At 39.9% G+C, this 14,765-nt stretch overlaps 1 protein-coding gene across 24 annotated transcripts in view; it reads left to right on the top strand.

Moving 5' to 3' along the window:
- ZMIZ1 (zinc finger MIZ-type containing 1) overlaps positions 1–14,765 on the top strand; it is a 335,481-nt gene that overhangs the window by 75,950 nt on the left and 244,766 nt on the right. Inside the window, exon 2 of one of the 24 annotated variants that reach the window (XM_085583387.1) lies at positions 13,941–13,999. The exons of the other annotated variants lie outside the window; for them this stretch is intronic. The gene's annotated coding sequence lies outside the window, so the exon portion shown is untranslated. The remainder of the gene's footprint in view (positions 1–13,940; positions 14,000–14,765) is intronic. 24 annotated transcript variants of the gene reach the window in all.

Raw genomic sequence — 14,765 nt, 5'->3', positions numbered from 1 at the left:
AGAAGAAATAGATATTCCAGTTGTGTATGTATTTCACTTTTCTATAGCAAAGAGAAGAACACTTTATCTAAATTCCGTCTGTGATTTATTTCTTTGTTTTCAGATTTTACATGCCTTTTGGGGAACCCTCAAGTTTTAATATTGTAATGGTAATAAAATGAGGATATTAAGAGATATGCTATGTCATGAAATGCTGTTGCAAAAATTCTTGGAAGTTTAAATTGTTCTTTTCAGTCTGTTATAATATCCGGCAACACTGTTGTACAATTTGTAATTGTACAATGGTATTAAATAGAAATTGCTTCCATTGAGGAATATTATAATTAAATGTTCATGACTATGATTTCTTCTGATGACCTGGGTATATATTTAGATATTATATGTAATTCTAAAATATAATTCCAACATCATAACTAAGCATGTATCTTTTTACTGACAGATTTGGGTTTTTTTAAGTAGCCAGTAATACAACTTTTGTGTTAAAGAGGAACAACAAAAATGTAGTAATTTGTATTAAAACTTGTATTATTCTGGTTCAGGTCATTAGCACCATGCTTAATAGTGTGATTTGAAATTCAGGTCTGAATTTATGTTTAATTTATACATTAACTATATTACATTAAGTTAAATTAATTTACTTTATACCTTTTCAAGTTGCTTCTAGTTGGAAGTACACATTTTAGCCAGTATCTCAGGCATTTTTTATGTAAATTACCCTAGGTTTACCACTGTGGTTTACAGCCCAGCAGCTTCAAGATTTCTTTGTCATTTTAGGAGCTGTAGTTGTGCTCAGGAACAGGCTGCCTTTGCCTAGAGTGTTTACTATCAAAATAAGTTGGGAAGAATATCCAAGAATATCCTTTTTTTGTGGATAAATGCTGCAGGTGCCGAAGGGGACTATAATTTGTGTAATAATAGATGGCAGAGTTAGAGCCTGACATCCCCATTTCCTGCATCCAGACTGTTCATTGACTTAGCTGTAAAATTTAGAAAAACATCATTGAACCCTGAACATTTCAGTTGCATTGATCCACGTATCAAAACTGTTCTTCCTCAGCTTCAGCCCAGCACTTCTACACAGCTCTGCAATCCACAAATCAGCATGAGCCACTTGAGCAAAAATGTATATATCTTACTCATCAGATACATCAGTACCTCTAAAATGCAGTGCACGGCTGTAGCATATAAAGTTATGTGTCAGTTGTTGTTTTATGTCCCTAGATTAGAGTTTCAAAAATGCACTGGATTTATTTTGTCTCTGTTACATGTCTAAGAACGTAATTTATTGCTTCATAATGAAAATTTTGATTGGGACAAACTCTATTATGCCTTCAAAAGTATCATAGGATTGCATGTTGTGAGTCAGTACTGGTCAAGAAAAACAGCAGGGTTGCTGTTTGACCCTAGTCTGGTTTGGTCCTCTATCATGCAGTAAATGTGTACGGTGATAGCCACAGAACCATGCTTTGGGAATGGTGCCTATGTACTCTCCTGGTCAGTTGCTGGGAACAGGCTGTACATGCCTTCCCTGGGATGGGAATTGCATTCAGTAATGGCAAGAAAAGCACTTCAGGAAATACCCAATTCTCTCTTTTGTCCAGTTTATGAAAAAAGCAGATAGATGACCATGTAGCTCCATAGCTGACATAAATTCTCCTTCCTACCTCCTCTCCTATTTGAGGTGTTGGTCAAAAAAGGAATCTTTAAAAGTCATTGCTCACCTGTTATCAAAAGTGAATATGATTATGCTGGTTTTTCCTCTTTTGCTTTTGAAATACGTAGCTACAAAAATCCAAGGTGCCGTAATAATCTTAAATACCTGTCCCTGCCTGTGGAAATAATTTGCCTATCCTGCTGTCGCCTGCAGGGAGTGGAGGGTTTGGGAGTGGTAATGTCTCTAATTAATACTCTAATAGACAATTTATGGAGAGCTGAACAGCACTTGCCTACCAGATTAATGTTGGTGCTGTTACCCTTGTTCATTCTTGCTTTAACAGCTGCTTGTACTGTATGTACCTCTGGAACCAGGACAATGTTGGCAACAGCTATGCATGGAAATTGGTGTAAAGTCAGGAAATTGTACAGGCTATAGGTACATTTCTCAAGTTATTTTATTTCCCAATTAAACATAATGGCGTTATGAGGAAAACAAAAAGCTGCCCCTCGTAGGGCTGTTCTGCATCACCTCCAGAGTGCTGCAATTCACCCTGGAGGCCTGGGGAGCTGCTGGGGATGGGATGCGGTTTTGTTGGGTTCTGCTCTCAGCAGGGCACGTGCACCTGGAGAGATCAGGTGGTACCTGAGGCAGTTCCTCCTCTGCTTCCAAGTGCTGGCCAGGCAGATCTTTAAATGCTGACAGCTGTTCTTTGAAACGGAAAGATTTTGGTGTTAGCAGGGGTCTAAGCAGAGGGAATGCTGCTGCAGTCTGCATTATATTGGGCTTCAGGCAGAAGGATGAGGGCAGAGGGAACACACTGAAGTTAATTTCCAACTTGCTGCCGAGGGTCTTGCAAGGCTGCATAACCACCCTGAACTCTTGTGCTGTGTAGTGTCCCTGACAGATTTTTTAATGGCCAGCAGGTTTCTGGTCTCCAACTGGGTCATTTAGTCCCTGTCTGAGCACTCCCAGAAGCTGTGGGAGGTTTTCCACTGAGGACCTGTCCTTTACAGCCAGCAGGATCAGCAGAGCCTGTATGCACAGCCTGTGCCAGGGCTGCCACCCTTGCTGCCCGTCTCAGACAAGTGTGAGGGACAGTAGGTAAGATTTGACAGACTTTGCTTGGCCTTTCCTGGTGGCTCTGGGTGCTGGTCTTTACAGAGTGACAGTTATCAAATTAGATAATCAGTTAATCACTGGTAAATTAGGCTTCTGTCTTTGTGGAGAACAAATACAGTATTTATGTAAAAGTTGTTAGGAGTTTTTTTAATTAGCAGAAATAGATGCAAAATGAATGATGATTAGGCAGCTGATGAATTCAGTAGTACAATTATGCCTAAAGCTATGCCCCAGTACTTAATGATGGATGCTCTGAGCAATCAAAGAAGCCTATTTATATAATTTATTTATTTTAAAAAGTTAGATATTAAGCAAGATGCCTGTGTATATTATAAGTATATGAACTTCAGTGTCTGAGAAAACCTTTCTAAAATTTGGTAATATAAGTATTTAAAAACTATTTCTGTAATTATTTATTTTAAATTAATTGTTACTGTAGTTGCTGTTAACATTTGGGATTATATGAAAGGCTGTTCTTAAACCAATAGCTAGTGAAATTCTAAGCACTCCCTGTAAATGAGCACCACACAGAAATTGTATAGATGGATGTATTTTTCTTTATCCTTTTGGGTAGTCTGAGACGGAGGAGTGGAGGAAATGGCAGAGCCCTGGATGTCTGCACTGTGAAGCTTTAAGAAAATGCAAGTCATGATGAGCAGCTGCCTTGTATGCAGCCAGTTGGGAAGGCTAAACTGATTAGTCTGTAAACACTAAGAGATGGTAAGTGTTGGTGTCAAAGGGACTGTGACAGCCATCAGATTGTGGTTTATCTCAGGCTGTCGTTTGAATGATGGCTCTCCCCCACAGAAGCAGTTTTATGGCTTTGCAGAGGTATAATCTGAACCCAGCCTGATGGATCCAGAGCTACTCAAAGCAGCTTCCCAATTCTCTGTTTGTACCACCAACCCTGAGCTTTTCACAGACAAGACTGTTATTTTCTTTTCACCAACCAGGAATTACAAGCATAAAATTTACTAGGTCTGAGTGGAAATTGGCACTTGCCCGTTTGCAGAAGGGTATTAGAAAGCAACAGAGTCCCTTGAGGACAAAGCATGGGGGCTGCTCACAGGAGCAGCAAGTGGTGCTTCCTCTCCTGTGACTGCCTGGGGCAGTAGCAAGGTTGCATTTTGCACTTTGTGCTCAGAGATGGTCACAGGAAAAGGCATTCCTGTAAATAGATGGAGTTCTAACCTGCTGCAGAGCTGGGCAGGAACGTGAGGTGATCTTTTCTGCTCTGGCTCAGTGATGGCCCCAGGAGGGGATGGAAGCTGGGCAGTGAGCATGGCAGTGCTTGGTGGGTGCAGTCACCTCTGTGCTGGGTTTGTGGCAGATGCTTTTCAGCGAGGCAGCGAGGGCACATGTGTGTGCAGGAACTGGAGCTCATTTCTGATAAAGGTTCAGAAGTTGTATATAAACCCACTCTCGGTTTCTTTCTTCAGGGCTGTAGACAGGAAAGAAGCTCTTACCTGCACTACTTGTGGATTTCTTGGCTATTTAAAGTTTTAGGGTTATTTAGCACCCAGTCATGGGAACTTCTCCTAAAATATAGTCCATGTCAGTGGGACGAAAAAAGGATTTACTTTCTCGCGTAGAGCAGAGAACCTCCTGCAGTCGTGTGTGTCCCAGTAAAGGCTGCTGTTTTTCAAAGAAGATACCCTCTATTCTGGGTGATGAGCAAACCCTTCTTCCTAAAGATTTTCTGGAAGACCCTGAGGCACCATCACCTGGACAATACATTTTTATTTCAATAAGGGTCAGAGGGAGCAGTCTGAAGCTCTGAAAGCCAGCCCCAGTGGAGCTCCTCCATACAACCCCCACAGCTGCACATAAGTCAGGAGGGGGTCAGAAGTGCTGTTTCACAGATGCTGCCTGCTGGGAGATACATAATAGGAGGATAAACAGTAAATGGAGATAAGTAAGGGAAGGTGAAAAGATAGTTATTATCCCCTTTACAGTAGAGAAAAATTTAAAACCAAGCAAAAGCCAAATTAGGAAGAATATGGAGGCTAGGGGCATATATATATATATATATATATATGTTACCTTAAAACATTATTCCTGCTTTGGGAGGTTCTGTAGGAAAGAAGAAAGAATTACAAGGAAAAGCAAACAACAATCCAGAAGAAGAATTTCTAGGGAGCTTGCCCTGAACTTTGGAGCAAAGGTTGGAGACTGGAATCTGGTTATTCAGCAGAGGGCTGATAGAGGAAGACAGGAATTTGTGGAGATAGCAATGAGATATGTAGAGTATTGTGGATCTTTAAATGTTTTAATTACATGTACTACATTTAATTACATCTCTTCAGCTTTTCTTTTTTCTCATGAGAGTTAAAAGTTTGTTTGTATTTAAAACTGTTAGATAGCTGTTTAACACCTTTCATATTTGGTCCTTTCTATATTATTTACATTTAGAATAGCAATTTTTGCTACTGTCCTAGGAATTATGTAAGAGCATCTTTCTCTTCCTTCTAATTCTCTTGATAGTAAACCATCCCCAGTGCATCCTGATGTGGCAATTCAAAATGCTGCTATTCCTGGTAGGAACTGTTCCTTTAATGAGGGCCTGTAATGGTACCTCTGTACCTGCTCAATGGAAAAATGTATTTTAAGACACAGGCTTTGATTTAAAAGCTGTTGGCAGCTGCCTTGCAGTAGAAGTATTTCTCTGCTTTCCTAGCTGAAGATTTGTATCAAATGTGACAATTAAGAAACCAGGTTTCCTGCTCTGGATGCAGTGGACAATGCTAGTTGATCTGCAAGCTGGAAAGATGGTGACACTGGTTACTAGTTTGCAAGGATAAGAGACTATTGATTTCTGGCAAATAGATTATGGTAGGGCAAACATTCATAAAAGCCATGCAGAGAGCATAATAATGTTCAGCAGTGGAAATAAAAAAATGCAATTGATTTACCATGCTGCCATAAAGCAGCACTCCTCCTCTCCCTACCCCAGTAACAGGCTCTTCCCTGCTGCTGTGCCTCTGTCTGGGCACCCACCAGGGAGCCGAGGCTGCCAGTGGCTCTAATTGCCTGGAATTTGGCAGCTGAAGGGGATGCCACTCGCCTTGGCCTGCCTCAGCTTTTATAAATTACAGCTGCACTGTCCAGACGTGGCTCAGTGTGGTAAACCCACGTGGCTGAGGACAGCCAAGTTCTTCCCATTCCCGAATGCCCCCTGCCGTCCCACCCTCCCACACCCGCTTGCCCCCAGCCCCACGCACATGTTCTGTGCCTTCCATTGCACAAATGCATCTGCTGCTGGGGCTGGTGCTTCCTTCTGTCTAGCTGTTGTGCACCTGAGAAACATGAAATCAGGATTATTAGGTTTAGTTGTTACTGTCCTGCATGAAAATTAAACCATTGGTAGCAGTTGTTTGGTGTATCATGTTTTTTTTCAAAATCCATTATAGTTTTGTAAGGCAGAGGTATGACAGCATTGTGTCAGTGGGATGCTGTTTCAGGTTGCTCTTTGTGTACCAGACTTTCTCTTCCACTTCCAGAATGTTAGGATCAATGTTGCCTGATTTTGTGGATTTTGGATGCATTTTTCAAGTATTTTAAATATTTAAGTGCTAGGCCCAGTAGGAGGGAAGTGATGGAGTTGTTTTCAGCCTGTCAATATAAACATCGAAATTAATAGATCTAGGTGTGACATTATGAGCTCAGAGGGTCAAATCCTGATATGCTTGCACACGAGCATTGGAAGTATTAGGTTTTTCCCATTTGTGCTTTAAAGTAATCTTACATCCTTGCATCTCGCAGTATTCCCCTACATTTTAATAGTACAGGCTTTTTTTTAGAGTGTAAGCAATGATGCCAGCATATTCTTTCCCTTTTCATAGGCTAGCCAGCCTTTTTAGGTCTATTCTTTAGTAATCACCCAATCTGCTTCATCTCGTGTGGCATTTCTGTCACTTTTGGTTTGTCAGCCTGGCCTGCAGATTAGAGGTGGGGAAGCCAGGATCATTATGGGATAAATATCCCCTTCTTCTGTCACACCCATACTGAAATTTGAGGACATCTTACTGGATCATGGCAGTGCACTGTTGAGATACAATTGTTTAGTAATGCCTTTTAAGAAGTCTTTGGCTCAGCCTTGGTTTTTTGTGCAAACCATTGTGGTGTTGCTCTAAGCTGGCTGCTTCACTGCTTTTCAACCTCAGTTACAGTTATTACTTCCTCTTCTCTCACAAGTGGAAATTATTTAGCTTTTCAACTAAATTGCATTTATTTTGACTTAGAGTACTGAAAGAAATTGTTAGGTTTAGAATGTGTTTTTTTTTTTTTTCTCTTTTAATGATATGGTCTAAAAATGGCTGAAGTGTGTGTGCACTAGCTAAAATACTGTATAGCTTCCAATACACCCTGCTAAAATCTGTAGAGTGTTGCTGTTTGCAGGTAATTAATGTTGTGGTATTATTTCTTATGTTCAGTAAATTATTGCTGAACTTTTAATCTGTTGAAATACAAAACTGTAGAGAATTTAATGCTGACCTTTGTATATGAAATTAAGTATAATTATTAGATTTGTAGAAGGCTTTTTGAATTAGCTAACATGTACTAACTCATACTTTCACTTGCCATGGACTGCTGAATTGATGTTATTTCCAGTAAGCTGCTGGAAGTGGGAAGAGAGCATTTACCAGAGGTTTCTGACTTGCCATTAGCACATATTTTTATTTTATTTTGAAGTGTTGTGTAAAATAAATCCACACAATATGTATGCACTCATGTGCATAGATGCACAAAGAATATTGGTTAAAAAAAATTCAGAGCTAATTCATGCTAAGTAAAGAACCCAATGGCAGGTCAGAGTGTACTTTTGGAGGTGGCTATAGGCATGAGATGATTGCAAGGCTGGGCTGTGGTGCAAGACAACAAAAGTATTGTGTAGAGTCAGCTAAAAATACTGGCTTCTCTTTCCTGCAACATCTAGCAGCTTCAAAGATGGCAGGTTACTTTTTGGTTTCTTGTATAAGATCTAGCAAGTGAGTTTTGCCACAGTTTGTAAAAAATTCTTACCTGTGCAACACATCAAATGACGATAGAGAGATTGTCTTTGTTGAAAGATTGGGTCTTCTGTAGGAGCAGTTTCTAGATTTTGTTTATTTCTTCTAACCCATAATTCAGGGTTGTTGAATAAAAAATTTATACAGATTTGCTATACTAGATCAATTTGCCCTCAGCTTGGTTGTTTTGCCAACAGTGTCCAGCAAGTGACTCTAAACCAGCAACTAGTGTATTTCTAAATGCTGTGTCTCTGAAAGCTAAAGCCTTCTTTCTCCTCTTATGGAAAAACTGCAAAATCCCTTGGTTTGCACTTCATGTATTTTCTAGTTTTTCACCTAAATGGTCTCTGTGGCTGCTGCATTGAAGCAGCAGTGCTGAGCTCTTGGATTACAAGGTAGAAGGAAGGATTTGCTCCATTCCAGGATGCCATGCTGAGCTGCACCATGTTTCAGGGCAGTCCCTGTGTTTCAGAGTGTAGTTCAGGAGCTCCTTTAGTCTAGACATTCGACACTTTTGGAAAGCCAACCTTTGCCTTGCCACCTTGCATGCGTAGACTTAGTCGCAAGTAACTGTCTGCAGAGAACATGGACTGCATAAAGAGCTGCCTGCAGGGATGAGAAGTGTTGTGTGAGTCATGGGCAAGGTAAAAGCAGGAGCAGATGGGCACTGACCCTGCTCAGGCTGGGCTCTGCAAAGGCCTGAGCAGTTCTTCTGAGTTCCTTTGGAAATCGGTGCTGAGGGGACTTTGCATGTGGCTGGAGATGCTCGCTCTTTTGAGCTGAACTGAATGAGAGAACAGCAGCAGTGTTCAGACTCAGGAGGAGCAGATGACTTGGGTTCTGAGTTCTTCCCAATTCACTGGATGAGCTGTTTGTTCCTATTGCTTCCTCTCTATTCTGCTGTTTTCTCTAGGGGTTTGCTGTAGTGGCTATTGCTGTATGAAGTGGGTTGAGCTACACTGGGGCCTTGTACAGAAGTTATGCTGCTATCCCTGTCCCCATTTCAGACAGGACAGAGTTAAAAAAATGCATATGCTAAGAGTCTTCTGAGAAGTAATAGATTTTCCAGTGTTCCCAGGTCTCTCCTGCCACATGGCCTCCTCATGTATAATGTGGGTTGCAGATAGTTCCAGGTTATCAAATGTATAAGGAGATGTTAATGGCAGAAAGGAGGTGACAACTGTAGGACCTAGCCCATCTTGTCCTTTTGTTCATTTACTTCAGCAAGCATTTTTATAATTATTACCACTTCTTAATCAATTCCACTTGGTACCAAGTGCTTAGTCTTGGTTGCTCAAATCTGGAAACAAAGATTTTACTATAGGGTTGTCTTGAACATTTGATGTGTGGGAAGATAGTGCTTCTGATTTTTATGATGTCTTTACAGATACAGCTGAGCTGGTTTGGTGTGAACATTTTGAGCTTTAGAAATAAAATGTACCATGATACAGACAGCTGTCTTGGTGCTCTCCAAGCTTGAGCCAGCGGGCAGTGCTGCTGTACACCACAGTATCCTGTTCTCAGACCTGAGCAATGCCTTTACTGCAGTTACCTGCTGGCCAGCACAGCATACCCTTGGAAGAGGAAGCAGAGAGTGGAATTTCCTTGTGGACGGGGCAGTGGTACAGCTGTTTGAGGCTGTGGAAAGTTTGCCTGTCTTGTCAGTTACTTATAATCAGTAATCCTAAGAGCATATTGGAATATCCTGTTTCCTGCTCATCATTGCCTCTGTTTTTCCCAATATCCCTTTTCCCAACATATGTACATAAAGTCACAGTTTTTTCAGTTTCAAAAAGCAGATAAGAATAATTAATTTGATAGTTTCCATCTAAAGAAAACATAAAGCTTGCAACAACAATACAAAAACCCATTTCTTGGTATATTTCTGGGCATTTTTTTTATATGTGGCCTTAAAAATACTATGGATCATCTCTCTTTACTCATTGAATTGCAAGCCTTTTGAAATACCTTTTCATGTTCATGGGTTTGCACAGTGCATAACACAATGGACTTTCAGTCTTGGCTGGACCTGTGGTTTTTACTGTAACATTTTTAATATTTTTCATTCCCACTGCAAGCTTTAGTTAAGTCATTCTGCCCCGAAATCCAGCATCCCCTTTAGACTTCATATTGTCCTCAGGGTACAGAATAAGGCTAGCATAGAAAAAGCTTTTAGAAGCATGTGCCTTCTCTCTATGTCCTCTGTGGTGAAGTGCAGTCTCTCCAACCTGGGTCGATACTACATGTGAGCTGCATTCTCTTGTGTATAAATACACTGTGTTAAAAAAGGAAAAGCACTGAGAGCAGCCTGCTTTCTAGTGTGTCTGTGCTCTTCTCGGAACTGATGGGGCAATTCCTTTCTCCTGAGCTCACTGCTCCAGGGTGAGCCCGGGGACAACGTGCCTCCTCCTGCCCTTCTCTGCCAGTTGGAGAAATCCAGCCTTGGCACAAGTTGGGGAGGGTCTGCTCCGCCAGGAAAGAGATTCTGGTGAGGTTTGTCATGTTACTCACTGTGCATCTTTCCTGACTTGCCATTTACTTAGAGAGATTTGTAAGCTGACTGTCTCCTTTCTACTCCCAAGAAAACCCATTTGTAAAGATGACATTGGTATTCATATGCTTAGGCAAGATAGAGTCGTCAAGTTTATTTTGCTTTTTGTTCTTTTTTTTTTAATGCATGTTTTAGAGAAAGAAATAATTCTAAAACTTTGGGGGAGGGGAGTTGGACAGGAAAAGTGAAGCTGGCATGATGCACAAGTGTTCAACAAATGTTATCAATGAAACTTTCAACAAATGTGAGAAAATTAATCTCTATGTATATATATTTTTAAGGCAGTTCAGCAGCCAAAACAGGATGAAGCACCATTTGCTTGTTTTATTTCTTACTGACAAAAATCCCAAAACAAACTCAATTTGGTAAGAAAACATGTCTCAGACACTTATATTGTTTATGATTTGTCTGTTTAATGCTATAAAAAATATTGATTCCTAAAACAAACCTGGGAGTGTGAGTGTAGACACTTTCTCAGTGAGCACAGTAGTCCAGCAGAAATCAGAAAATCTGTAATCCATTTCCATGTCTCAGAAGAGTTCCTTATTCTACAGGCTCCAGAGCCTCTCCCTTGGTTCCGGCTCTTAGGGCTTGCGTTTGGGGCACTTTGGGAAATAAAACATGGCTTATAGCCATTTCACTTAAGTCCTTCCATGGGTAACATGTCAAACAAAGGAATCGAGTTTATTCTGAGTATTCTGGAGTGCATTTGAGGTAGCATCCATTTCAACATTATAGTTTCATAGTATCCACTGCCCCTTTTCACTTGCAGATCAGTGAAGTTTGTCATGCCACAGTACAAATCTTGCTTTTGTAGGTTTTACTTTATTTTACTAAAGTCTTCTCTTGGTTGATTATTTTTCTTTCAGAGTTACTCTTGCCTGGGCTTCCCTGAAGTGTTTTCAGTAGAGAAAGGCAGCAAGCTGCCTCTTAAGTGTCAGAACCCCAATTCTAGTCAGAAGCTGTCAGGAGTATCTACTTGTACCTGAAGGCAGCTAAATCCTTTTTTGAAATTGTAGACTTTGCTTCTAGATTTAAAAAGTAAAAATGTGGAAACAGTATTGATGTGAACTACCCCACTGGTTTTATGACATGGGTCTAAGATTGTGGTTGTGTGACCTGAGGAGACAACTGGATTATTTATAAAAGGTGACCAAGTATGGTTGTTGCCAGAAGCCTGTTAAACTTTCAACAGAATTTGTGAGGAATCTGTGGCTTGAAAAAGACCAAAACATGTTTGACTGATACAAGGATGAAGTGAGAAATCGTTAAGGGAATGGCATCTTTCTGGATTCCCTCTGAAGTCTGGGGTGAACTGTATGTCTGTTTTCCATCACAGGTTATAAGAAGTTTCCACCTTGGGATTTTAGTAGTTCATTTCTTCTGTCTGTGTTTTGTCATTAGCATTTGTGAATGCTACACCTCTGCATAAGCTACTTAATGTGCTTTTAGTACTATTTTCATTATTACTATTTTACCAGTAATTTAGTGTTAGGTGACTTAGTCAATGATTGCAATGTGATTCTTCATCACTATCACAAATTGTTTGTGTCTCTAAAGGAATGGGAATGAAATGTCATAGCAACAGATGTGTAGTTCCTTTTAAGAAGGAAAACTTAAAGAAAAGCAGAGATCCCGGTCCTGCTAAAATTGGGCTGTGCCATCACACAGAGTCAGGAGGCCCGGTATGAATGGGTAGCCCAGGGCTTTGTACCAGTGCTTTTAAAGCAGTTAATTTATAACAAGAAGCTGTAAAGCACCAACCTGTGCTGGGTCTCAGGGCTACAATCCACACATGGTGTTGCCAAGATTGTTTATGTTCAGAGATCTCCATGATAGCAATGTCTCTTGGCAGCTATTGGAAACTGCTGTTATTAAAAACCCTACATTTCTCATTAGAACAACTCTATTGTACATATTGTTTTAAATATAGATTACTAATGAAATGCCTTATTGCTTTCCCAGTGAATACTTTCAGCATAAAGTTAATTTGTAGTGTTATGTAAATTCTGTTTAACTTCAATCAAGTTTTTAATTATGTTTTTACCACAGTAATTCCCATTTGATTTGTCATCTCCTGTTATGTGTTTAACATTGTGCAGGGTGTTTTTTTCTTATTTTCCTTATTATTTTCCCCTCCTGTTATAGTCTTTGATGTCACCTGGAATAGAGTCTCACTCTAAAGCTGTGTAAGTTTGATTTCCTTTCATGCAAGTATGATTTAATGAAGAATTACTACAGAAAACCAATATTGGAAATACTTTGTTTTGGTATTGATTAGCAAAAATAAGATTAGACAGAACTACTACTGAGAAGACATCCAGCTGTTTCATTTGCTCCCTTTCCTTTACCTTTCTTCCAGTTGCTTCAGTTCAGTGAACCTTTGATGCTGACAGCCCTTGGATTCCATTTAAAATGTCAGTTGCTACTTAACACCTGATGACCACTCAGTCTGTGGCTGCCTTGCATAGATACCAATTGTTCTCACAAATGTTTGCTTGCCCACTGAGTAGATAAATGAACCCTCTTTTGGCAAATTGTCAGCACATTAATCACATCTGAGATAGGACTTGTCAGGCAGCATCTCAGGTCTAGATAGTTACTTTCAGTTGTAGATACGTATTTTTTTATATCTTTTCCTGATGAAATTAAGTGGAAGTAGTTAAAGTTGTCTGTCTTCAGAGGTCACGGCAGAAAAATTCCAAGATGTATGATATTTTATGTATTTATGTAGAAATTTTCTTATATACATGTGAAAATATGGGCATTAGTTTTGTACAACAGTGGGGGATCTTTTAATTAAAATATGCAGCTTTTTTTTCTGAAATCAGGGCTTCCTTGAACCCAGTAGTGATTTTTGTTCAAAAATTGTTCATGCTGAAATAAAAACTGTGTAAAGGATTTATGATACATTCTGAATTCTGGTATACTTGAAGTAGCTCAGTTGGATACTCAAAATTAGCAGCAGAATGTGAAATATTTGCTCTGGGAACATACTATTAAATATAAATTAATTGCTATCTTAAATTACTTTAAGGACATCTGCATACTTGCAAGTTTATTTCTAGAAAATTTAGATTATAAAGACCTTAACAATATGTGAACTGTCCTGCTTGAAAAATGAGTGCTCGTCATACCTAGCCAGAGCCTTTATTTAAAAGTGCACTTTTGGGTTATTTGCAGAATACTCTTCATAGTGTGCTTGTACACTTTACATCCTCAGTGTGTGCTGGTATTCCAGCGTTGACGGATAATACCATCAATTCGCAGGTCTCCTGCAGAAATGGAAGATGGAGAAATAATCTACTCTCCCTCTTGAAAAATCACATTTCATATGTAACTATTACAATATATTTGATTGAGATGGGAATTGTGTTACTTTCTCATGGGAGTTGTTTGAATTTCCACTGTTTAAAAATCAATTCAGCTTGATGAGTGGTGGATTCAAGCAGTGGAACCCATTAGGATGATTTTATATCACCAGTTGCACCCTATTTAATTTTTCTGTTGGGAGATAATTAAGTTGAACTCATTAATTTGCACAGATGTTGAATGTTTCCATCAAACTTGGCTTTCTCCACTCTTGCCTGTCCTTTCTGCCCAGGTGCACGGCACTGCCAGCAGTGGGCAGGGTTCCATGGCACCGAATGGGACAAGGCACAGGTAACTGAGGTCTCCTGGCATGGGATATAAACTTGTCCTGCAGCTGAGGCCAAGTGGGGATCTTAGAATCTGACTTTTGTATTAGGCTGGCAGGCATAAAGATTGCTTTTCTTTTTTCTGTAACTGCCTGAGATAGAATGGCTCAATCTTTAATGGCATATCTATATATGCAGTTCCCTTTTAAGCCACATACAAGGTAGTTTTTTTTGGTGGTTTTTTTTTTTTTGTATTTTTAACAAGAATCTGTAAATCCTCAGCCTGCTACATTTCTCTCTGGGCTCTGAATGCATTTGGTGCTTTGTTAGTATGCTGGCAAAGAAATGCTTGCTTTTGGGAAGTGGTTTTCTGCATTGCTTTTGACATCTAGGTTTAATTTCCTTTGAAAAGGTATTTTTTAAGAGAATTGTGAGCTGATAAAAGCCCTCATATACAAGGGCTGACCATCTCTATTTTCTTTCATGTCTACAAAAACTGATTGGAGTCTTTGCTCCCTACACCCAAAATGATACTGGATGGGGGCAGATGCTTTCTGTTGGCCCTGTAGAAGTTTTAAGAGAAGGCACAGCATTGCCTAGTTTGCTCTTTGGTGACTGATGGCCTCAAGTGTCTGATCACTGATGTCTGTGGTGGGAGCTCTTCTGTTTATTGTACCCAGCAGAGTCCATCTGGCAGGTGACAGGCCCAGAAAAGCCCTGTATTCCACTAGAAATGTTTTATGCTAGCAAGGTAGATTAATTTCTGGTTGAGCATACTTCTTGTTGGCTAC

The sequence above is a fragment of the Lonchura striata genome, chromosome 6 (genome assembly GCF_050655825.1).
Source record: "Lonchura striata isolate lonStrDom1 chromosome 6, ASM5065582v1, whole genome shotgun sequence".
Taxonomy (NCBI): domain Eukaryota; kingdom Metazoa; phylum Chordata; class Aves; order Passeriformes; family Estrildidae; genus Lonchura; species Lonchura striata.
Note: the sequence above shows the minus strand (reverse complement) of the source record. Positions and strands in the feature narration are given on the sequence as shown.